A 24,958-nucleotide genomic window follows, 5' to 3' on the forward strand; every position below is an offset into this window, starting at 1 on the left:
TAGGCATGAACAGAATTCATCTCCACTCCACACTAGCTTAACATTAAGAGATTTGAAGGGTTGTATTGTGTTTTCTAACTGGTGAACACCACCAGGAAGCAATAAGCCATTTTCTCATTTTCTTATATGGTAACAGCTACCAACTTGCACCTGGAAGGCTGTGAAACTCACCTATAACAGAGCCATATGAAGGCAGGGGAGAGTGGAAGAGTGAATACAGAAAACCAGATGGCATGGAAATGACATTTTATAACTTATTGTGACATAAGTTCTTTTAAGACAGGATCTAAAGAGGTAGATTTATGGGAGGATATGTATCCAGTTAAGAGCCAGCCTCAAAGAATCACAATAACAGTTGCTACCATTTCTTGAGCATTTACCATGTGCCAGGCCACGTGCTTTATACTTTATATTAATATTCTCATTTAAACCTAATGATAATCCTATGACTTAGGTATATTTATCTACCTTTAGAGATAATAAAACTAAAGTTTGGATAGGTTCAGGCTTGAAAGGTTGCACAGCTAGTAAGCAGCAAAGCCTATCTACTAGGCTAGTTGACCTATAGTATATGACTGTCTCTAAAACATCTTTCCTGGAGGCACCTAGGTGGCTCAGTGGCTCAGTTGGTTAAGTGTCTGCCTTCAGCTCAGGTCATGATCTCCGGGGCCTGGGATCAAGCCCCATGTCAGGCTCCCTGATCAGTGGGGAGTCTGTTTCTCCCTCTCCCTCTGCCCCTCCCCCAGCTTGTGCTTTCTCACTCTCAAATAAATAAAATCTTAAAATAATTAAAAAATTAAAATAAAACATCTTTCCTAGAGGGTCAGAGAGGAGAGCCCTAAGATCTAGTCATGTGCACAGCCAGGACCTCATCTGAAACACAGAGGCAAGAGCAAAGCTGGGCTTGGGTATGGATGAACCACACACCTCCCTGAGTTGGGAAACACAGGAGCCAAGGTGTCCCCACAGGACTGTCCTTATTTCTAATACAGGTCAATGACACAAATCCTACAGAGTAGTCTGAGAACCCAATCAGCTAGAACAGAATGTACCACACTTAGCACCATGTGGCTAATGCCCAATCAACAGTAGTCCCTCAGGATGCCTGGGTGGCTCAGTGGTTGAGTGCCTGCCTTTGGCTCAGGGTGTGATCCCAAGGTCCTGGGATCGAGTCCCACATAAGGTTCCCAGGGAGTCCGCTTCTCCCTCTGCCTCTCTCTGTGTGTCTCTCATGAATAAACATATAAAATCTTTTAAAAAACAAAAAAACAGTAGTCTCTCCCCTCCAACCAGCCTGACTGCCTCGGTATATAGTCCATGAAAAATAGGATGCAGAATGTAGGTCTCACTGACAGTGGTCCAGGGATCACTGGCAACTTCCCAGAGCATCGATACCCAATATAGCTTTGCTTTCCTGAGAGTTGGGTAGTTCCAGGCCTTTAAAGGCACTCCTGTAGGACTCAGCTCCAAGCCAAGATCCCATATTGTACCTATTCTGAGTAAAGGAGAATTTATGTAAGGCCAGCCCTGCTATGGAGAATTCTGAACTTCCAGCCCAGGGGCAGTTAGTAAATGCCCAAGACTTTGTTCTCCTCAAGTGTGGGATCCATCCGGACTGCAAGTCAAAAGACTTGGCTTTCTGTACTAACTGCCACCTATTTACTTTATGACTGTGAGTAAGTCATTTAAACCTTCTGATCCTAGCACTGTATCAGACACACAACAGGCACTTGGTAAACAGTAACCAGTATGCTTATTACTATTACATATCTCATAGGATTATGGTTGGGCTTTACATTTACAGGCAAGTGCTTTGTTTTTTTTTGTTTTTTTTTTTAAGATTTTACTTATTTATTCATGAGAGACAGAGAGAGAGAGAGAGAGAGAGAGAGAGGCACAGTCACAGGCAGAGGGAGAAGCAGGCTCCATTCCATGTAGGGAGAGCCTGATGTGGGACTCCATCCCAGGTCTCTAGGACCACACCCTGGGCTGAAGGCGGAGCCAAACCACTGAGCCATGGGGGCTGCCCCAGGCAAGTGCTTTGTATAGAAAAGTCAGGAGAGACTGAGGTGGGCAGAAGTGAGCCGGGCAGCAGGGAACTTCTAAGGCAAGCTACTGCAACAGCAGCCCTTGATGCTTCAGATGTGACCACGGGGCTTATTCTTTGACAGAATACTCCTCATACCTGGGTGGGTCACAGAATATACACCATGATAGCCAGACCCTGCGCCGAGGGACAGGACACCCAGTTAGGGCCAAAGATGCTACAGGGAATCTACTGACAAAAACATCAGACAGTGGCCTGGGCAGGACTGCAGTGGAGGATGGATCTGACATCATCAATGTCAGATAAGCAATCTGAAAACCCAAATTTGTTTGTGAAGGGGGAAATTTCACTTCCTCAGGTAAAATTCCCTATTTACAGAACAATCAGGATCAATGTCACTTCACTGAAAAGCTCTGCTCAGATAAATTAAAAATAGCAATCAACCTTGAGGATTTTATTGGCAAGGTGGGAATCATTTCACTCTATCTGAACCCTGATAGAATATAACAAACATCAGTCTACCCCCCATTCTTCCCTTTATTAATCAATTAGGAAACCAAAAAACTCAATAAAAAAATCACAGAAAAGACTTATAAACAACATTCATATCTTTACTGGTCATTTGCTTTCATTTAGCATAACTGGCTTTTCCATTAAAAGAAAATTAAATAAAATATGAGATGTTATTAGAGCTGCTTAAAAGGAGATTTGGGGATTTTACTTCTTAGAAAAATAATTTCCAATTCCCTCCAGCACCCCTCCACCACCCACTAGCATTCCGGCGCTGTATCACAGCACAGTGACACACATGACAAGAGTGTCCAGTGGCTGACTATTAAGCCAACACTAACTACAGGTCGTGAGCTATGACAAGGACCTCAGATCTTCTAGACAAGGGTGTGTGGAGGGGGCTCCCTTTCTCAACAAGCTCCACAGGAATTTCCATGGCACATCAAAATATAAGGACCAGAATTCCAAATCATTAATTAATGACCAATAAAGAGAGGTTCTTTCTCTGAACAATCAGAAGTACATACCAGGCCCCTCCTAACCTTTCGCTGTTCCCCGTTTTGCACCACTCCTGCCCTAACCTTTACAATGCTATTCCACCAGCTGGAGTGCCCTCCCTTACAATGCTCACTTCTTTCTCCCTACAAGCTAATTGCTACCTGCCCAAATCCTACACATCCTTGAAAACAGTTAAATACCATTTCCACTCTTTCCTCTATGTAGCTTTCTGTGATCCTATCAGCCAGAAGTAATTTCTGCTTTGGCTAAATTTCCATTTAATTGGTGCTTTATTTGCATCATTATCACCTTCTACCTTGCATTGTAGATATTAATGCACACATTTCTTCCCATATTAGGTGGCCAGCTTCTAAGACAGAAGAATCTACATGGGATTCACCTTTGTATCCACAGAACCCAGCACATGATAGGTGCTCTATTATACAGAAAAGGAAACAAAAAAAATTTTTTAAAGGAACAAAGGAAGGAAAGAGAACGTGTGTCCTTTCTGATAACTTTTATAGTTCTGTAGTTTGCAAAAACAAGCTGAGCTTGCTACACAGACCATTAACATTTCTATATACACACTCAGCCTGCTAATAAAAGCACACTGAGGATTCTTAAAGGCCCTATAAGAAAGGTTTTATATCCTGGCTTTAGCATCGCTGGCATCTGTGGCATCTAAAACCTGAGAACGCTATTCCTCTGAGGTGTCATTAGCTTTCTGTGTGCCTTCAAAGGCTCAAAGACAATTTCCTGGACTCCTATAAGAATGCCAGTTTCTTTCCAGCCACTGCAAAATATATCTTAGCTACCGCTGGAATTGTCATTTGCTTTCTATGCCTTCAAAAGCTCTGTGAGAGATACAGCCCTGTGCTATTATTGGCACTGTCAGTTTCCCTATGTCATATCAAAAGAGCCCCGCAAAGTTGCTTTGTGAGTGCAGTCTCTGTGTGTGCGCACAGTGATGCTAAGATTATTTTTCTGGTAAAATGCCTGGTCCACAAAGCCTACCCAATTTTTATCTAATAGCTTCCTAAAGAAAGAATGTCTGGGGTGGCAGGGGAGGAATCCAAACAGTAACCACCTTTGTTTCACCCATACCTATATTAAGATAACAGTGAGAGCAATGCCCTAAAATCCAAAAGTATATTCACATATAGGGCAGAATGTAACGTATCTAGAGTTTCACAGTAAGAATCAAGATGCAGTCACTATTCTCATCAAGTAATACCATTAGTTAAGGCACAGGCTCTCTTACTTCCCCTGAAAAGTTGTTATCCTTTATGACAGAATTATAAACAATCTCTAATTCACAGAGTTGCTGAGGATTCCTCCACCCTGTAAGTGGGGGTGCTGCTGGCATTTGGGGCAAGACAATTCTCTGCTCTGGAGGATTATCTCTCACTCTGCCGAATATTTGGCATCCATGATAATGCCAGTACCCATCCCCAGTCAATGTGATTACCCCAAATGCACCTGCCAACAGTTCCATGTACCCAGCTACTCCTAAGGGAATTGAGAACTGCTAGTGCATAGACCGACGAGGACACACACATGCACACACATTTTATAAACTGCCTGCTGCTATGTGTGTTATGGGTTATATGTACACATGTATTACTAGAGAGAGAAAGAAATAAGAAAGAGTGAATGTAGAGCGTGGAACTAATATTTGCCAAATGCCAAATGTGAGCAAGCCAGATGTGCACTGCTTTCACAAGTACAAGCAGGTTTGGACACAGATTCAACTCGACTATTTACAAATACAGAATGTCTTTATATTTCCTAATCACTGGTATCTCTACATTTGTTACCTTCCAGAGACTCAAGGATAGGGGAGTTGGGGAAAGAAAATCTGAAACTGCTAATTAACAGCATTACTACCCACTATGATCCATACAGTCCTATCCACTGAATTTCGTGTTCTAATTGTTAATAACAAAAATCAGGCTTCCTTCTCTCAACTGATTTTACTCCTTCCCCTTTTCAAAGTCCTGCTTCTTAGGGCTCTGGTTCCCCTGAACCCAAGGCTGCGGGGACGGGCCGGACATGAGCATCTACTTGACGGCAAAAGAAGAAAAATCATTGTTTCAAGTTACTGCCACAGCAATTTCTTCACCTTGTCATTTTACATATACGTTGTTTCATTTCATTTTCCCAACAGCTCTGAAAGATGTATATTTCAATTCTCATTTTGAAGGTCAAATGAATTTTCCAAGTAGGGGAGCCAATCTGTTCACCCCAAAGCTGCACTCACTTCTCTTTACAGCTCTGCCTCTACACTACCACACCACCAGGATTACCATTAATAATTACAACAATGGGGATCCCTGGGTGGCGCAGCGGTTTGGCGCCTGCCTTTGGCCCAGGGCGCGATCCTGGAGACCCGGGATCGAATCCCACATCGGGCTCCTGGTGCATGGAGCCTGCTTCTCCCTCTGCCTGTGTCTCTGCCTCTCTTTCTCTCTGTGTGACTATCATAAATAAATAAATAAAAAAATTAGGAAAAAAAAATTAAAAAAAAAAATTACAACAATGCCAAAGAATGTCCAAGTCAGGATAGAACGTGCAGCAAATTTGTATCTGTCTGTTTAAAAATAAGTTTCAGGCAACCAGAAGCTAGAGGAATAAAATGTTCTGGTTGATAGAACCCATCAATTGGCCCCAAAGTACCTCTGTTTGTGGAGAACAAAATTGGGATAGTGTTAGATAGAGTCTTCTCCCCTCAAGGGGTTTGCCAACTAGTGAGAAAATGAAGACTTACAGACAGTGCATATTATGCAATGTTGCCGCCTAAATAAAGCTGACAGTAAAGGCATTTGGAAATTTACCAAGGAGACTTGAATGTCTTCCTCAACTCCTGTTCTGGAAAAAAAAATCAATTTAAATATAATTAACATAACAAGCTTCTGATATGACTCATTATGATGTGTCCATTGCATAGTAAACATTTTGTAAATATTTGTGGGATGGATGAATAAATGAGGTAATGAATAGCATCTCTGATAAAATGCAAGAGTTGAATAGCAAATAATTTTTCAGTGGGTCCTCAGCACTATCTGAAGGAACAAGGTACAATACAGTAGCCCCTTCCCATTCTGGAAACTGTCCTAAATTTAGAATACCACCACAGACAGAATTTGCTCATAAAATGTACCTATATAGGCAACAACGCCGGGCTGAGAGGTGAATACTGAGTACCTCATTTTCTGGGCTCAGTTACTAGCTAAGGGAGCCACACTAGCCTCAACAGACATGCCTCTCCAGAGAATTGTAAATTAATATGAGTCAATGAAGTTTGGATACACAAAAAGACAGTCAAAGTCAGAAATAGTGCAAACCCAGTACCAATGCCACATGATCTTGAATATGTTTATATTAACACTTTATTACTGTTGGAATTAAAACAGAAAATTCTTAAAGATCTCCTGAAGAACATACAGAGAGGGAAACTATATCTGCTCTCCCTCAGTGCACCATAGTCCACAGGAGTGGTCATGATTCACTCCAGTCTGAAGAACTCTGCCCTTGATGAAAAGACAGCTGGCAGCATGCCCACATGCAAAGAGACATTATTCCACATGCAGACAACACAAAAATCCATTCTTCCTGAACATCTGAAAAAAAAATCCAAAATTAAATAAAATTTAAATTCCTACAAGGCTATAAAGATAATAATATATGGTATTCATAGCTGAATTTCTCTACTTGTACTTATTCAAACTCTGACATTTTTTAATTATGTATTTATTCCATTTAACAACAACCTTTTGAATTTTAATCAAGTCAGCTAAAATACTTGCTAATTTACGCAATTCTCTTTTATCATAAATATAACAAATGTCCTTAACCCCAGTATCAAATATTCATTGATTGGTTTAATGCTAAGTGGTAAACTTCAGGGAAGATCCCTAGAGAATATCATTTACTATATCACCCCTTTGCTCATTCCTTCTGGGTGATGTCTACTCTTCTGAACAAATCTATTTTGTAAAATGACCACTAAACACAAGTATGAACTCTAAACCAAATTTAAATAGTGGTGTACACATACAAATATTATTCGCCTTTTAAAAGGAATGAGGTTCTGATACATCCTACAACATGGATAAACCTTGAGGATATTATGCTAAATAAAATACGTCAGACACAAAAGGAGAAACACTGTAGGTGTTTCCTACATCTAGGAAACCAGGTGATTCCACCTACATGAGATTTCTGGAACAGGCAAATTCATAGATACAGGAAGTAAAATAGAGGTTACCAGAGGCTCAAGAAAAGGGAAGATAGGGAGTTATTGCCTAATGCATACAGATTTTATTTGGGATGGTAAAAATGTTCCAGAAATGGATAGTGGTGATGCCTGTACAACATTATGCATGTATTTAATGCCATTGAATTATACATTTAAAGGAGGTTAAAATGGTAATTTTCCATTATGTATATTTTACCACAATACAAAAAGTAGATTGTCCAAATCAAAGATAATTACAAATGATTCGGTTTTGCCTTCCCTTCCTCATACCCTATATATATCATATTTATTTAGAAAACAGCCAGGTACCGTAAAGAGAAAAAACAAAATTGAAAAAAAAAACTGAACATAATTTCTAATTTAAGAAACTTGCAAAGTAAAAAAAAAAAAAAAAGTCTAGAAAATCACAATAGATATCTTACAGAGGGGAGAAATCACTCCAGAATTTACAAACTGAGAGTGACTAAGAACACAAGGCTCAGAGTTTTAGAGCAATGTCTGAAAGCTATGTTCACCAAAATATCATACGTGGTTATCCTTAACGGATGAAATTTTTCAGTGATTTTTACTTTCTTTGTATTTTGGGGTACTACTGACTTCATTCATAGTAAGCATTCATCATTTAACAAAACAATGTAGTTATTTATATAGTCAATTAACCTTCAACAAAGCAGGAAAAACATCCAATAGGAAAAGGACAGTCTCTTCAACAAATGGTATTGGGAAAATTAGACAACAGCATGCAAAAGAAAGAAACTGGACCATTTTAATAAACTATATACAAAAATAAATTCAAAATGGATTAAAAACCTAAATGTGAGACCTGAAGTCATAAAAATCCTAGAACACAACCAATAACCTCTTTGACATCAGCTGTAGCAATTCTTTTCTAGTTATGTCTCCTGAGGCAAGGTAAACAAAAGCAAAAATAGACTAGTGGGACTCCCTCAAAATTAAAAGCTTCTGCACAGCAAAGGAAACAGTCAACAAAACTAAAAGACAACCTACTGAATGGGAGGAGATATCTGCAAATGACACATCTGATAAAAAAGATAGTATCCAAAATATATAAAGAATTGATAGCACTCAACACCCAAAAAACAAATAATCCAATTTAAAAATGGGCAGAAGACATGAACAGACATTTCTCCAAAGACATAAGATGGCCAACAGTAACATGAAAAGATGTTGATCATCACTTACCATCAAAGAAATGGAAATCAAAACTATAATGAGCTATCACCTCACACCTGTCTGAATGCCTAAAATCAATAACACAAGAAACAACAGGTATTGGCAAGAACATGGAGAAAAAAGAATACTTTGCAGTGTTGGTGGGAATGCAAACTGGTGCAGCCACTGTGGAAAACCGTATAGAGGTTCCTCAAAAAGTTAAAAATAGAAATACCTCCTGATCTAGTAATTCTACTACTGGGCATTTACCCAAAGAATATGAAAACAGGGATCCCTGGGTGGTGCAGCGGTTTGGCGCCTGCCTTTGGCCCAGGGCGCGATCCTGGAGACCCGGGATCGAATGCCACGTCGGGCTCCCGGTGCATGGAGCCTGCTTCTCCCTCTGCCTGTGTCTCTGCCTCTCTCTCTCTCTCTCACTGTGTGCCTATCATAAAAAAAAAAAAAAAAGAATATGAAAACAATAATTTAAAGGGATATATGCACTCCTATATTTATAAGAGTATTTACAATAGCCAAGATGTGGAAGTAACCCAAGTATCCATCTATTGATGAATGGATAAGAAGATTTGGTATGTATATATACAATGGAATATTACTCAGCCATAAACAATTATAAAATCTTGCCATTTGTAATGACATGAATGGAGCTAGAGAGTATAATGCTAAGCAAGTCTTTTTTTTTAAGATTTATTTATTTATTTATTTATTTATTTATTTATTTATTTATTTATTTATTTATGATAGAGAGAGAGAGAGAGAGGCAGAGACACAGGCAGAGGGAGAAGCAGGCTCCATGCCGGGAGCCCAATGCGGGACTTGATCCCGGGATTCCAGGATCGCACCCTGGGCCAAAGGCAGGCGCCAAACTGCTGAGCCATCCAGGGATTCCCCCTAAGCAATATAAGTCTATCAGAGAAAGACAATACCCTATGATTTAACTCACAAGTAGAAGTCAAGAAACAAAACAAATAAGCAAGGGGGTAAAAAGAGAGGGGCAAACCAAGAAACGGACTCCTTATTACAGAGAAAAAACTAATAGTTATCAGAGAGGAGGGGATGGGAGGATGGCTAAAATAGGCGATGGGGATTAGTAGCGCACTTGTGATGAGCACCGGGTGATGTATGGAAGTGTATCACCATATTGTGTACCTGAGACAAATATTACACTGCACATTAACTGGAATTAAAACAAAAGGTTAACGATATTATATATATAAAGTTAACAAAGAACAACTGACTAAAACATTGCACAGTGGAGTCCATTTTATCTGTCATCTTCCTCCACTTTCTCTGGCTTCAACAAATTTGACCTGAGACACAACTCCACTCATCAGGCAGTATTTATTAATTTGTTAATTATAACTTATTAATTATAGGAACCTTGTATTCCTACCCAGGAGATAATCTTTCAAGTATAAAAGTAACATGATTACCAGGGTTTTCCTTTCTTTCCTTTTAAAGATGGATAAATACAGAGCTTTTCCTACAAAATCTGGATGAGTGCTGTAGAACACCTGACCCTTGGTGCCTCCGATTAATCTCATATCATAAAAGCTGTGACAAAGGCTTTTTGAAAAGGAATATGGCCGCCTTACTATTAAACGGCCAAAAGACTCTGGTAGCCTAATAGAGGTTGAAACATTGGTGTAAGTAATAACATTTATTGGTATATATTTCTGTGAATGAGCTTCTTGTCCTCATTAAAAGATGGCAGAGGTTAAGATACCGCATCATCTGTTATATAATACCTTTGTGGATCAATTGATATCTTGAACAACCAAAAATGTTTAGGAGGAATAACTTTTCTGAGAGATGTTCAGACAACTTTGAAGCCCATAGAATGTAAAGTTCAGACAACTTTGAAGCCCATAGAAGCCCATCATTCAGGGATGCTCAATGGTTCCCTCTTTGCCTTCAAGATCAAGTTCAAGCTTGTTACCCTGGTAGCTAAGGGCCTTTGTGACCTGGCCCCAAATCTTCTCCAGCCTCATGTCCCACCATACTCCCCATGCTACTTCCCTCCAGCAAAAGCCAGCAGTTCTAGACCAATTACATTTCACTTTAGCACCACCGGTTAGGTTATTCCCACTACTAGAATGTCCCCATTTCTTTCCCCTCTCTGCTTAGCTAACTCCTACCTGCCCCCCTTCAAGGCTTAGGCCAAATCTTTGCCTATCCAAGTTCACTTTTCTATTAAAATTTTTATCTGGGCCTCCCTGTTCCTGGCCCCCCACCTCACCGCATCAACTCTTCCAACTCTGTGAGAGACTCCCTGAGCCTTTTTCACCCAAATGTCCCAGCATCCTGGGCTATACAAAGAGTGAGCATACAGTAAATATTTTTGAATGAATGAATGATGTTATTGAACTAATTATTTTCCATATTAAGAAGAATGACAAATTCTACAGAGTAGGTTTTCGAACAACTGTCGTTAAGTACTACCAGATTCAGATCAAATGATAAGTGTGAAAAGGCCAGTTCTCCACCCACATCAGGAGTCAGCCCCATGGCCCAACTGTATGCTCTCTTCTGGCAAAAATTTAAAGTTTAACCAGAGGGCAGCCCGGGTGGCTCAGCACTTTAGCACCGCCTTCAGCCCAGGGCATGATCCTAGAGATCCAGGATCAAGTCCCACATTGGGCTCCCTGCATGGAGCCTGCTTCTCCTTCTGCCTGTGTCTCTGACTCTCTCTCTCTCTCTCATAAATAAATAAATTAAAAATCTTTAAAAAGTAAAAAAAAAAAAAAAGTTTAACCAGAAAAGAAAGGTACCTGGCCTGCACAATAGGGAAGTAGGATGAAGAATGAGGAAATCTGTGCAGTCAAGGACCTGAGAGCCCAGCCCCAGAGGACAGACCTAGCCAGAAAGTTGCTCTCTGCTCTTCAAAGAGAACATCTGGCAGCCTTCATACACTCTAGAATGTTCTGGCACAATTACTGGACTTCTCCTCAAGATCTGGAAGATTATCAAAAAAAAAAAAAAAAAGATCTGGAAGATTATCATGGTAAATCTTCTAAAATCACTAATCACCAAGACACAGCTACAAGTGGTTTGTCAAGTAGATGAAGTGGTGACTTGCACCAAGTCCTCTTAGTAATGTTATACTTTCTTTCAATCTTACAATTTAGTATCTCAATTTAATCATAAAGTGAATTATCTTCCAAAATAATAAATGTTCACTATCTTTCTAAATAATAAAATACATTTTCCTAGCACATAAACCAATAGCTTTATTTTTATGCCAGAACTGATGTGAAATTACATGTCATGAATTATTCATGTCATCTAATTTAATTCAATTATTTTTACTGAATTCATATCTAATCCATAAAAATGTTTAACTCAACTGAAAAAAATCATCTCTGTACCCTTGAATAATAGATTTCTTGCAAAATCTCAGGAAAGATAAGCATATATTCGGTATTTGAAATGGCAAGGCATATTATAATTGTAATGATGAAAATAATTTTAATTACCTAACCATACATTCTGTTCTATTTACTGATGTCTCATAAAGGAAAACTTATTTAATATCAAAGTAGAATCATAGGAGCAAGAAATGAATCTTAGTTCCAATTATGGCAAAGTCACTCTGGGATTTTTCCCTAAGATTCACAAGTACCGCAAGCAGATGCCCCCCTAATAGATGCTCCCCTATCTGGGAGCAGATACCCTGCCCAATTAAAAGCATAAATTTTGTTCATAAAGAAGAGATCTGATTTATCACAAAGAAATCAGAAAGGGGTGTTTGTCTTTCTCTGACTTATTTCACTTAACATAATACCCTCTAGGTCCAACCATGCTGTAAATGGCAAGATTGCATTCTTTTTTATGACTGAGTAATATTCCAGTACATGCACACACACATGTGTATGTGTGTGTGTATTTCTGGGTTTTTTTTTAAAAACCATTTTTTAATTGAAGTATAGTTGATAAAGTTATGTAAGTTTCAGGTATACAATCTAGTGATTATATATATATGCAAATATATATAAATATATAATTATATATAATCATATATATATACTAGATATATATGTGTGTGTATGTATATGTATATATACACACATATGTATACCAGATCTTCTTTATTCATTCATGTACTGATGGACATTCAGGTTGCTTCTATTCTTGGCTATTGTAAATAATATTGCAATAAACATAGGGGTGAATATATCTTTTTGAATTCATGCTCTCATTTTCTTTGGATAAATACCATATGATTCCATTCACATGTGGAATTAAAAAAAAAAGAATGGACAAACAAAAGTAACAGAAACAGACCCATAAATAGAGAACCAACTGGTGGCTGCCAGAGGAAGGAGGAATGAGAAAAATGGGTGAAGGAGAATGGGAGGTACAGGTTTCCAGTCATGGATTGAGTAAGTCATGGGGATGAAAGGTACAGCACAGGGAACATAACCAATGGTATTGTAATAGTGTTGCATGGTGACAAGCAGCTATGCTTGTGGTGAACACAGTATAACCTATAGAGTTATTGAATCAGTATGTTGTTTACCTGAAACTAATGTAACATTGTGTGTCAACTACACTTCAATTAAAAAAAAATGCTTTAGGGATCCTTGGGTGGCGCAGCGGTTTGGCGCCTGCCTTTGGCCCAGGGCGCGATCCTCGAGACCCGGGATCGAATCCCACATCGGGCTTCCGGTGCATGGAGCCTGCTTCTCCCTCTGCCTATGTCTCTGCCTCTCTCTTTCTCTCTCTGTGACTATCATAAATAAATAAAAAATTAAAAAAAAAAGAACATACCATTTAAAAAAAAAAATGCTTTAAAAAAAATGAAACAGAGGTAAAAAGGGGGAAACCATCATTCCCTTCCTTGGCAAAAAAAAACCCTTTTTGGCTCATGCACCATACCTACTGACCTCCTTGAGAATGTTCCCACTTTTGTCCAGGTCTTTGTCAATTGTCTCCCAATCTACTTCTCTGTCCTAAATCCTGGCATTATTTGAGGGTGGTCTCAGTGTCCCCAAAAAAAGCATTGGAATCCCCTTGCCTCTTAGTTCATAGATGTCTTCAGTTCCATTGACTTTCACCACCACTTATGCCAGCCATACACATCTGCAGCCACACCCAAGCCAGAAATCCCTCCATCCCTGCAATCTCAAATGCTAGCAAGCCTCATAAAATGTTCCCTCTCTCTCATCATGCTTACTCTCTATCCAAACCCTTGACTCTAACTCTACTATGTTCCTTGGATCCACTAACATTTCTAATAAGACTAAACATCACAATTCATCATTTAAATCACTTTGTTTTCTTTAACAATATGGAAGTCTTTTTTTTTTAATAGACCTATTATGCCATGTATTCATAAGGAATAATTTCCAGCAGCTCAAGTTCTTTTCCACTGGTTCTTACATACTCTTGCTTCTCTGGCAGGAGGGGGCAAGTGCTTTAGTTGAACCCAGGTACCTTTCCCTTTGGCTTCCCTATTTTTATGATTTTTTTTTCATGAACTTTAGGAAGCTATCTTGACTCTTAGAGTGCTTAAAATGCTCTCTCTTGCTCTTGCACACGTGTTCTATTAACACTCCTGGCAATAACCTTGTCCTTAACTTGTTTACAACAATGCCATAGTGATATTCATGGGCCATTCCTTGGTATCTACAATATCACCTTATAGATTTACATGGGTGCTTCCAAAGGAACAACTCTGTTTTCTAAAAGGCCTATAGAACATATAGCCAGTGTCTGTCTGCTTTCCCTTTGCTTTTTTTTTTTTTTTTTTTGACAAATTGTTAGGAGGTGCTGATTCCAAACAGAAGACTTAAATCACTTTGTCCCAACCTCCAACTCTCCTTTAAATTTCTGCCACAACTGCCTCACAAAAGCCCACACCTAGATCACTACCACACTACTTCTATAGCCTACTGAGCACTGCTAGAGGATGTCACAAGGTCATTTAAGTTGTGCCATGACAAAGTCATGGTCTCCAGCCTCAGGCAGACCATCAGTCTCTCACGCAGAAGTCCTATAAGCCTCCAACAAGCTCCCTCTCCCACTCTCCATACTATCTATTTCAAAACTTCTTCACCCTCCTCAAGCCCCCACCTCCTCATTTCCCTGTCTACTCATACCTCATAGAAGTATCTAGAAACCATCAAGAAGGTACTGTCTTAATCTTGTCCACTACCAACAAAATTATGCGTCAAGATCATCCTTACTGCCAGGCTCAAAGGATAAAGGACTGTCTTACCTGTACCTATTTCAATGGGATTTTTTAAGTGACAAATTTTTATTAAGTTTTTCCAAAATGTTTGACTTGATTTTAATGCAAACAACATCTTTTTTTTGCACTTCTATTTCATTGGTTTGCCTATTATATATAATTAAATTGTGTAAACTTAGTAACAAGCCCAACTGACACAAAAACATTTGCAAACAAACACAACAGGCTCTCAATAAAGCATATGAGTTACAGAAGTGCACAGATACACAAACACACGGCCTACTAGCTGAAAACATTCAGTCTAACAACATAACAGCCGCAGTGGTTAAGGAGAGAATAAGGCTTATCAACTAATACAGTGAGTCTTTTAAGTGAAAATCAGTCAAGAGAGCTTGCCTACTGTCCTGTTTTATCCTTTAATTACACAAGTATTTTTACATAACCATCTTTTTCACTATATTCTAACTCTCTGTGCCTTCTTGTTTTGGTATCCTGAGCTTATCTAGCACAGTTCCAAGGAAATTATGGATTTTCAGAAAATGTTCTGAATTTAATTGAAATTAATTCAACTGAGGTAATATTGGCTGAAGTATATAAACACCCCAAAAGTTGTAGATGCACTTTTTGTGTGACAACCACACAGAGAGGTAAGTCCTTAACACTTGGTGTCACTATCCGTTTGTACATATTCCAGAGTGCTAACCAGAAATCATATACCAATTAGCAGGTTACAAGTCTTCTGATTAGCAGAGAAAGCTCTTCATGCTCACACACTAAAAAGTCTATCTTCTTCCTATCTGGTACAATTACAAATTCATTGTTTCCAAACTCAGCAGAGCCCTTGATGTCTTGAAATACAATGTTCACTTATGCCTAAAAGTTCCTCTGCTCGATTTTCTACTTCCTCTTTCAGAACTACTCTCCATTCTTCTCTGTCCTATTGGTGTCTGTAATGGGCTCCCTTGACCTCTGGCTTCTGGTTGGGTTTGGCTAATGGGACATACTGGCAGGAGACTGAACAACAGACTGCCTACAAGTGTATTCCTCTAGCTATCTCTCCCTTCCAGACCAGAATTTGGCAATGGTTGTGTTCCTCTACTGAAGGGCACAATTCCTGTGGGGTGATCCTCTCCTACAGCACAGTTCCATTCTGTAATTCCTCTCTCCTCTTGCCCCTTTGGATCTAGTACTGGTAGAGCTGTTGCTAGCTCCTGGATGCTCTACTATACCTCATTGCTTTCTTTTAGCCCTGATCACCTTTGTAATCAGTGTTTTCATTAACTTTCTCCAATTATTCCTCTTCAGTACTTCTGCCAAGACCCTTACTAAGACAGTCTCTTTATCCACTACACAGAGAGATAATCCCAACACTACTGCTCTCAGTATTCTAGTCCAGGCCCAAATTCTAAAAAGTCTTTGACTCAACCCCATCTCTTCTCCTACTCTAAGACTGTTCTTCACAACCAGCTGGTACTCACCAAGAATCAAACACAAGCCTCTCTTAGCACTCAATACTTTGGTCACACATTTCTTTGAATGTTTTTCTCTCCAAAAGGGCAAGGTTGTGCATTAATTACCTCAGTACCAAAGTGCTTATCAGAGAATCAAATAGATAAAGAAATACTTTGCCACAGCTGCTTTTTCATTCCAGAGTAACTCCACACTTCAACCATTTAGTCCAATGCAAACAACTCCAAAGTATAGAACTTAATCACTGTTTTCTGAGGTTGCAACAGAAAGTACTTTAACCAAATGGCCTTCATTACCTCCCCTAGATACTAAAGAAGGTCACCCAATAAAGACTTAAATAACAGGTTCCTATAGTATCCTGTAATCATCTTGTTCATCAAAAATCCATTTCCTTCAACAGATACCCATTCATATTTTATTATAAAGACATGAATTTTATAGACAAATTATATAGCAATATTAAATACCAAACATACTAGAAATGATATCCAGGATAATGTATCTCCACTTAATACTTGTTATTTACTATCATGCTCTCAGGGAGTACTTATCCAGACATAAACTATGAAATATAAGGAAGTAGAACAATAGCCCACACAGATGTATAAGAACCAAAAGTCATACTACAGGCCCTTCATATTCACAGGAGATTCCAGAGGTTTCAGAAATAGGGGGATTCCCCTTAAAGGTCTCTAAAACCTGCCTTTATGAATACTGAGATCCTTTTGGAGGGGGCCAAACCAGCCTAGGCTAAGCCAGAAAAGCCAAGGATTGTTGCTTTCCAATATTCTAGGCACCAGTGACTTCTCCCCAAAGTGATTCTACATCCCTGCTCTTTTAGCACTAGCCCAGAGACCAACTCTGCCACTGGGGAAAGGGAAGGGATTGAATAAGAGTTTCACAAAAGGGGTAACAGAGGAGGTTTCTTTAAAACCTTAAAAAATGTGTAGAAGTTTACCAACTAGTGAAAATAAGGGAGGCCAGTCTAAGAAAAAAAAAAAAAACCCACATAAACAACCAGAAAGCACAAAGGCACAAAGGTAGGGAAGAAAATAGAATTTGGGAAAAGAGAAAAAAAAAAAATCAAGCACAGCATATGGGGAGGATCTGTAGGAGATAAGGATATCAAGGTGGTTTGGAATTAGATTGTAAATAAACTTGAGTATTCAGCTGAAGAGTCCAGACTCTACTGTAGGGAAAATGGAGAGCCACTGAAAGTCTTTGAAAAGAGAAGAGATGATTAAGACTATAGTATTTCCTCAATAAGGTTATAAACCACTTGAGATAAAGATATGTGTTCTATGATTATTTATGTCATCCAAAGGACTTATACATAGTTGGAACCATGATTTACATATTTTCGTTTCCCCTCAGCATTTCCCATAGTTCACTGCACATAACTAATATTCAGTTGCTGTTTGCTTAATAGATGAATAAAAGAGCCATTGTTATAAAGTCTTTCCTATAATCAAGAATGTACATCAGTGACTAATTATACCTGCCAACGCTATATATGCAATGAAGTAAAAACATTACTCCAAAGCAAGAGTGAGGGATAACAAAAGCTAAAGCTAATATCCAAGATCTGCCAACCAACATGTGCCCAGGGGGACAGTTAAAAGCCAGTGAAAATAAAATAACCAGAAACTCACTAAAATCCTGTAAACACCTTTGATTTGGTGTCTGTATCTTTCCTGATTGATGAAAATTAAGTATCTTCTCAGAGTGATAAAGTGCTTTGCATGTTTTCATTTATGTTCAACCTTTGGCATCTTCTGATCAAGATGGAATGTTACATTCATGTGAATTCAAGCAAGAATGTAGGGACCCCAGATTTTTCTTTATCATGGTAAACAGAGATTCACTCATGACTAAAAATGAGAGTAAATTTAGGTTTTCTCTGACAACACTTCTAACTGGTTCATCAAAGTAAAAGGAGTCCAAGTTATCAAAACTTAAAATATTTTAATACTAGCAAGTAACATTCACAGCTATCAACAAAAAGCCTACAACAGGGCAAGCATATGTATTGATTGTGTTCACATCACACCATCAAATTACTATCTATACAAGACATTTTATTAGATTAACAAAAGACATGGTCCCATGAACTAAGATTCATTCTAATACCCAGAATATAGAAACTTACATTTATATAAATCCAGTATCTTTCTCCATTCCCAAAAAGAAGGGCCATGAGTTCACACTTACTCAAGACAGAATATCTCATGCTTCCCTTTTTTTTTTTTAATTTTTATTTATTTATGATAGTCACAGAGAGAGAGAGGCAGAGACATAGGCAGAGGGAGAAGCAGGCTCCATGCACCGGGAGCCCGACGTGGGATTCGATCCAGGGTCTCCAGGATCACGCCCTGGGCCAAAGGCAGACGCCAAACTGCTGCGCCACCCAGGGATCCCCATGCTTCCCTTTCTATGCACATTGAAGCTAGCCAGCATTTCGGAGCAGGGAGTGGGGGAGAGGGCCTACCGCACTGTCAGGCCCAGCCCAAAGGAAAGCTATGGACTTTCCAGACTCTTTGGTGTTCCTTCTAGGGGCTGTTTCCTCTCTTTCTTGTAGCTATTCTGGCTCTACTGTCCCCACCACATGCTGATTTTTTTTTTCCAAAACCAATTTAAAAATTGGGTTAGGGACGCCTGGGTGGCTCAGCGGTTTAGCGCCACCTTCAACCCAGGTAGTGATCCTGGAGTCCTTGGATCGAGTCCCACATCAAGCTCCCTGCATGGTGCTTGCTTGTCCCTCTACCTGTGTCTCTGCCTTTCTCTCTCTCTCTCTCTCTCTCTCGAATTAAAAAAATAAAATAAATAAAAATTGGTTTATTTATCTTTATTGTTTTAAAAATTGATACAGGCAGCCCAGGTGGCTCAGCGATTTGGCACCACCTTCCGCTCAAGGCGTGATCCTAGAGATCCAGGATCGAGTCCCACATCAGGTTCCCTGCACAGAGCCTGCTTCTCCCTCTGCCCTGTCTCTGCCTCTCTCTCTCTCTCTCTCTCTCTATGTCTCTCGTGAATAAATGAATAAAATCTTTTTTAAAAATCCACAAAAAAATTGATACAGTTTGTATTTTTGTATATTTTCTATTTATTAATTCAATCATTAAAGAGGTCCTGGGTATAGGCTATGTTCTGTTCTAACTGTTCTAAATGCTGGGGAAACAGCAGTGACAAGACAAAATTGCTGTCCCCATGGGACCAGTCCAGATTCCTCAAATTCATCATGCAGATCTATGAGGCTTTCCTAACCATGAAATTGAACTTCTTGCCTTCGCAAGAACTGAATAATCAAATACAGGTTACAGTATCAATCTCTTAGAAAACTCAGTAATGTTTCTGACTACTCCTTCTATCAAATCAAGTCTGATTAGTTACTGCATTCATTTCCTAGGACTGAGATAACAAATTCCCACAAATTTGGTGGCTTAAAGACAGAAATTTATTCTCTTGCAGTTCTGGAAGCCAGAAGTCCAAAATCAAGGTATTAGCAGGACAATGCTTCCCCAGAAGGCTCTAGGGAAGGATTCTTCCTTTCCTGCTTACTAGCTTCTGATGGCTTGGTAATCCTTGCTAGCCCTCTGTTTACAGCTACATCACTCCAATCTCTGCCTCCACCTTCACATGGTCTGTCTTCCCTATGTGTCCTTCCATGGCCTTCTCTATCTCTGATCCTCCTATCCCCCCTCACACACAAAATCTAACCCCCACAGGACTACAAAGTTTCTCTTCTCACATTGTATAGATATATTTTTTCTTGTAAGTATTTAATCTATCTCTAATTTATTTGCTTGAATGTGTAAGACAGGGACATAACTTCACTTTCTTAATACAATGAGCCAATTGCCATGTCACATTACCTATCCTTTCAACTCTGATGATACAATGTCATCTTTATCAAGATAAATTCCCATGTAAATCTGGGTCTTCTTTCCCACCAATCCATTGACTTCTTCCATTACTAAAAGCACACTGTTGGGGGGGATCCCTGGGTGGCTCAGCGGTTTGGCGCCTGCCTTTGGCCCAGGGCGCGATCCTGGAGACCCGGGATCGAATCCCACGTCCGGCTCCCGGTGCATGGAGCCTGCTTCTGTCTCTGCCTCTCTCTCTCTCTCTCTCTCTCTCTCTGTGTGTGACTATCATAAATAAATAAAAATTAAAAAAAAATTAAAAAATAAAAATAAAAAAATAAAAGCACACTGTTGGGGATGCCTGAATGGCTCAGCAGTTGAGCATCTACCTTTGCTAAGGACGTGATCCCAATCCCAGGATCTAGTCCCACATCGGGCTCCCTGCAAGGAGCCTGCTTCTCCCTCTGTCTGTGTCTCTGTCTCTCTGTGTCTCTCATGAATAAATAAATAAAATCTTTAAAAAAAATAAAACCACACTGTTTACTAATTTTATAGTATGCTTTAATAAGTCCTCATCTTTGCTCTTTTTTTATCTAGAGTGTTCTTGTGCATTTATTCATTCAGTTGAACTTTGTAATTGTTTTAGCAAATTCTTCAAAAAAAACTTGCATTGGGATTTTTACTGGATTTATATTTCATTTGTATATGAGATTTTGCAAGAATTGACACCTTTACAATATTGATTCTTTCATTAACTTAAGGCTTCCTTTATGTGAAGTTTTATAGTTCCTTCTCATATGTCCTTTATTTAATTTCTTTAACTCATTTCCTGGCCTATCACTTCATTCAACCGTTCACTTGCCATCATTCTCAAGCATAAGGACTTTCTTTTGCCATGGAACCTCCTAGAAAAAAATCCCAAACATGGATCAATCCAGTTGCTCTCCTTCAACAGGCATTTACTTGAAATGCCACACCCACCTGGACGGCCATAAGGAAAAAGACAAAAACAAGTGTCGGCAAGGATGTGGAGAAATCAGAACCCTTGTATGTTATTAGTGGGTATGTAAAATGCTGCAGCTAATATAGAAAACAGTTTGGAAGATCCTCAAAATGTTAAGCATAAGTTGTTATATGGCCTAGCAATTCTACTCCTAGGTATAATCCCAAGATAACTGAAAATGTATGTCCACATAACGACCTGTCCATGAGTCTTCACAGCAACATTATTCATGAGAGCCAAAAAGTGGAAACACAAGTGTCCATTGATTCAGGAACGGGTAAACAAAATGTGGTATATCCATTCAATGGAATATTATTCAGCCATAAAAAGAAATGAAGTACTGATCTATGCTGTGATATGGATGAACCTTGAAAACATTATGCTAAGCAAAAGAAGCCAGATACCAAAGGCCACCCTATCATATGACTCCATTTAAATGAAAGGTCCAGGGATCCCTGGGTGGCTCAGTGGTTTAGCACCTGCCTTTGGCCCAAGGTGTGATCCTGGAGTCCCTGGATCGAGTCCCGCATCAGGCTCCCTGCATGAAGCCTGCTTGTGTCTCTGCCCCTCTCTTTCTCTCTCTCTCTCTCTCTCTCTCTCTCATAAATAAATAAATAAAATCTTATAAAATCTTATAAAATTAAATAAAATTAAATAAATAAAATTAAAAAATAAAATAAAATAAAATAATAAAATAAATAAAATATAAAATAAAATAATAAAATAAGATAAAATAAATAAAATAAAATAAAATAAAATAAAATAAAAGAATAAAATAAAATAAATAAAATAAAATAAAATAAAGGTCCAGAATAGACAAATTGAAAGACAAAAAGTAGATTAGTGGTTGCCAAGGGATGAGAGGAGAGAAGAATGAATACTGTCTGCTAATGGGTACAGAGTTTCTTTCTAGGATAATGAAAATGATCTGTAATTAGACAATAATGACCGCTGTACCACTTTGTGAATATACTAAAAGCCACTGAACTGTACACTATAAAATGGAGAATTTTACAGACTGAATTATATTTCAATAAAATAATTTTTAAAATAATTTTTTAAAAACATGCAAATACAAGAGCTAACCATTATAAGCTTCTAGAGAAAATCACCTATACTCATAGACCATTGCCCCTATAAATTCATGGGTCCTCTACCTTCCATGTTTTTCTAGTCAGTTGTCTTTCATTCTCTTCTTAATGGCCTGTGCACATTTTATTATCTACTTTACTCAAACCTCCAACCCTGCCACCTCCCATTCATTCTCAGAAGATAACATCATCTCAAAGAAAACTTCCCCACTTGTCATTACCCAACCTATAAACCTCACTTTCTGCGCCAATACCCTCCTCCTACCTTCCCATTACAGGGATGAGCTGTTTCTTCTCCTCTTTCAGGCTAACCCCTGTGCCCTGTATCCCAGTCCTCCAAAGAATAACCGTCCCTCTCCTCTTCTGTAACTTCAACGTAAACCTCCCCCCAGTACTTGCTCAAATCCATCCTACATAAACAAGCAAGCAAACAAACAAACAAAAACCCAGGGTGATGTCATCATGACAGCAACATAAGTCATTCCCAACTTCAGTGCCTCTCACAAGACCTACTAGCAACTATCCATAAACAAGGTACCACTGTGAAAATCCCAGAACCCTGGGGTAAGGTTGAAGCACTCTAAGGAGCCACAGAGACCAAAAAAGAGCACATTAGAAGGATAAGAGGAAGGACTACATTGCTGACCATATCACTCCTCCTGCAGGCTGGCACTGTGCTGCTTAACATAGCCTATGGTCTCACCTAGACAGAGAGTCCATACAAAGACCCTGCACAATCTCAGAGCAGAGCCTGCAGCCCAACTCAACAAAGGAGACAGTTTCCTTGCTTGACTGTAGAGCCCAGTCTCTAGACCTACCCAACTTCAGGATCTAGCTGAAGGCCCCTCCAATCAAAGAGCTCACCCAATGACCTTTCCCAACAGCACAGCATGACCAACAAACTACCTGGCCTACCCTACAAGGGAACAAAGTCTGTGACCTCTCTTAACCAGAACTGACTGCAGAGTCTAGCTAGTGGTCTCACTGACCACAGCCAGCAGCTCTGCCAGAACAATATTCCACCCAATAGTCCTGTCTGAGTGCAGAGGCCGGCCAAGAGGCCCACTCAACCACACAGCCCAGCCAATGTCACCCTCCAAGCCTCAGAACATAGGCAGAGACCCCAATAGCCACCTCTACCTGCCATGAACATTACCAGCTGACCTGTCCCATACCCCAAGCTGAGCTGATTGATGAAGGTTTTTCCCTGAGGGAGCAAAACTATAAAGTCTGAAAGTGGAGATTACGTATTCAAACATTCAGAATCAAATAGGAGAAATCAAGGATCACAAAGAATCAGATAAACATGATACCACCAAAGGAAACTAATAAAGCTCCAATAACTGACCCTAAAGAAATGGAGATCTATTAACTATCTACCACAGATTTCAGAATAGTTCTCTTTAAAAAGAAAGAGAGGCAAATCAAAAAACAGACTCTTAAATATAGAGAACAAACTGACAGTTATCAGAGGGGAGGTGGGTGAGGGATTGGTGAAATAGGTGAAGGGGGATTAAGAGTACACTTAACTACACTTAACATGATGAGCACTGAGTAATGTATAGAATTGCTGAATCACTGTATTGTACACCTGAAACTAATATAACACTGAATGTTAAATATTCTAGAATTAAAATTTAAAACGTTAAGTAAACGAACAGAATAGTCCTCTTAAAGAAGTTCAGTGAACTACAGGAACACACAGACAACTAAATGAAGTTAGGAAAACAACACACTAACAAAATGAGAAGTTCAACAAAGAAGTAGGAACTATAAAAAAAAATTTAAAAAACAGAAATCCTAGAGCTGAAGAATATAGTGACTGAACTAAAGAATTCAATAGAGAGCTTCAACATCAGATCAGCCAGGTAGAATAATTAATGAACTGGAAGATCAGTCATTTGAAATTACCCATTCAGAGGAACAAGAAGAAAAATGAATGAAAAAGAGTGAAGAAAGCCTATAGGACTTAGAGATACCACCAAAAGAAACAATATACACATTATGGGAATCCAGAAGGCAAAAAGGAAGAAAAAGGGGAAAAAAGACTATTTAAAGCAATAATGGCTGAAAACTTCCCAAAGTCAGGGAGAGAAATAAACATCTGGAATCATGAGCCCCAAATTTATTGAACCAAAAGGGGCTACAACTAGACACATTATAATTAAATTATCAAAAGTCAAAAACTCAGAGAAAATGTTAAAAGCAGCAAGACAAAAGTCACTCATCATATTCAAAGGAGCCCCAAGAAGACTGTAAGCAGATTCCTTAATAAAAACTTTGCAGGCCAGAAGAGAATGGAATGATATATTCAAAAAATTGAAAGAAAAAAAAAACTACCAACCAAAAATACTATACCCAGCAAAGCTGTCCTTTAGAAATGAAGGAGGGATGCTTTCCCACCAACAAAAGCTAAGGTAGTTCATCACTACCAGACCTGCCTTTCAGGAAATGCTATACAGCATTCTGCATATGGAAATAATATGCTAATTAACATTGTAAAAACATAAAAATGTGTACAATTTACTGGTAAAGGTAAATACATAGTCAAAGTCAGATTCCCTAATATTGTAATACTGGTACATAATTCACTTATAGCTCTAGTTTAAAAGTTAAAAATCAAATATATTAAAAATAACCACAACTACAATAATTTTTTATTGGATACACAATATAAAAGAGATGTAAATTGCAACATCAATAACCTAAAATGTGGGGAGGGGGAGTAATGAAAGTATAATGTTTCTGTACCATTGAAGTTAACTTGTTATCAGATTAAAACAGGATGTTGGGATCCCTGGGTGGCGCAGCGGTTTGGCGCCTGCCTTTGG

The 24,958-nt window shown here is 38.9% G+C and overlaps 1 protein-coding gene across 8 annotated transcripts in view; it reads right to left on the reverse strand.

Moving 5' to 3' along the window:
* Positions 1 to 24,958, reverse strand: part of MSRA (methionine sulfoxide reductase A) — a 433,824-nt gene that overhangs the window by 344,697 nt on the left and 64,169 nt on the right. The gene's annotated exons all lie outside the window — the stretch shown is intronic.

Source organism: Canis lupus, chromosome 25 (assembly GCF_003254725.2).
Source record: "Canis lupus dingo isolate Sandy chromosome 25, ASM325472v2, whole genome shotgun sequence".
Taxonomy (NCBI): domain Eukaryota; kingdom Metazoa; phylum Chordata; class Mammalia; order Carnivora; family Canidae; genus Canis; species Canis lupus.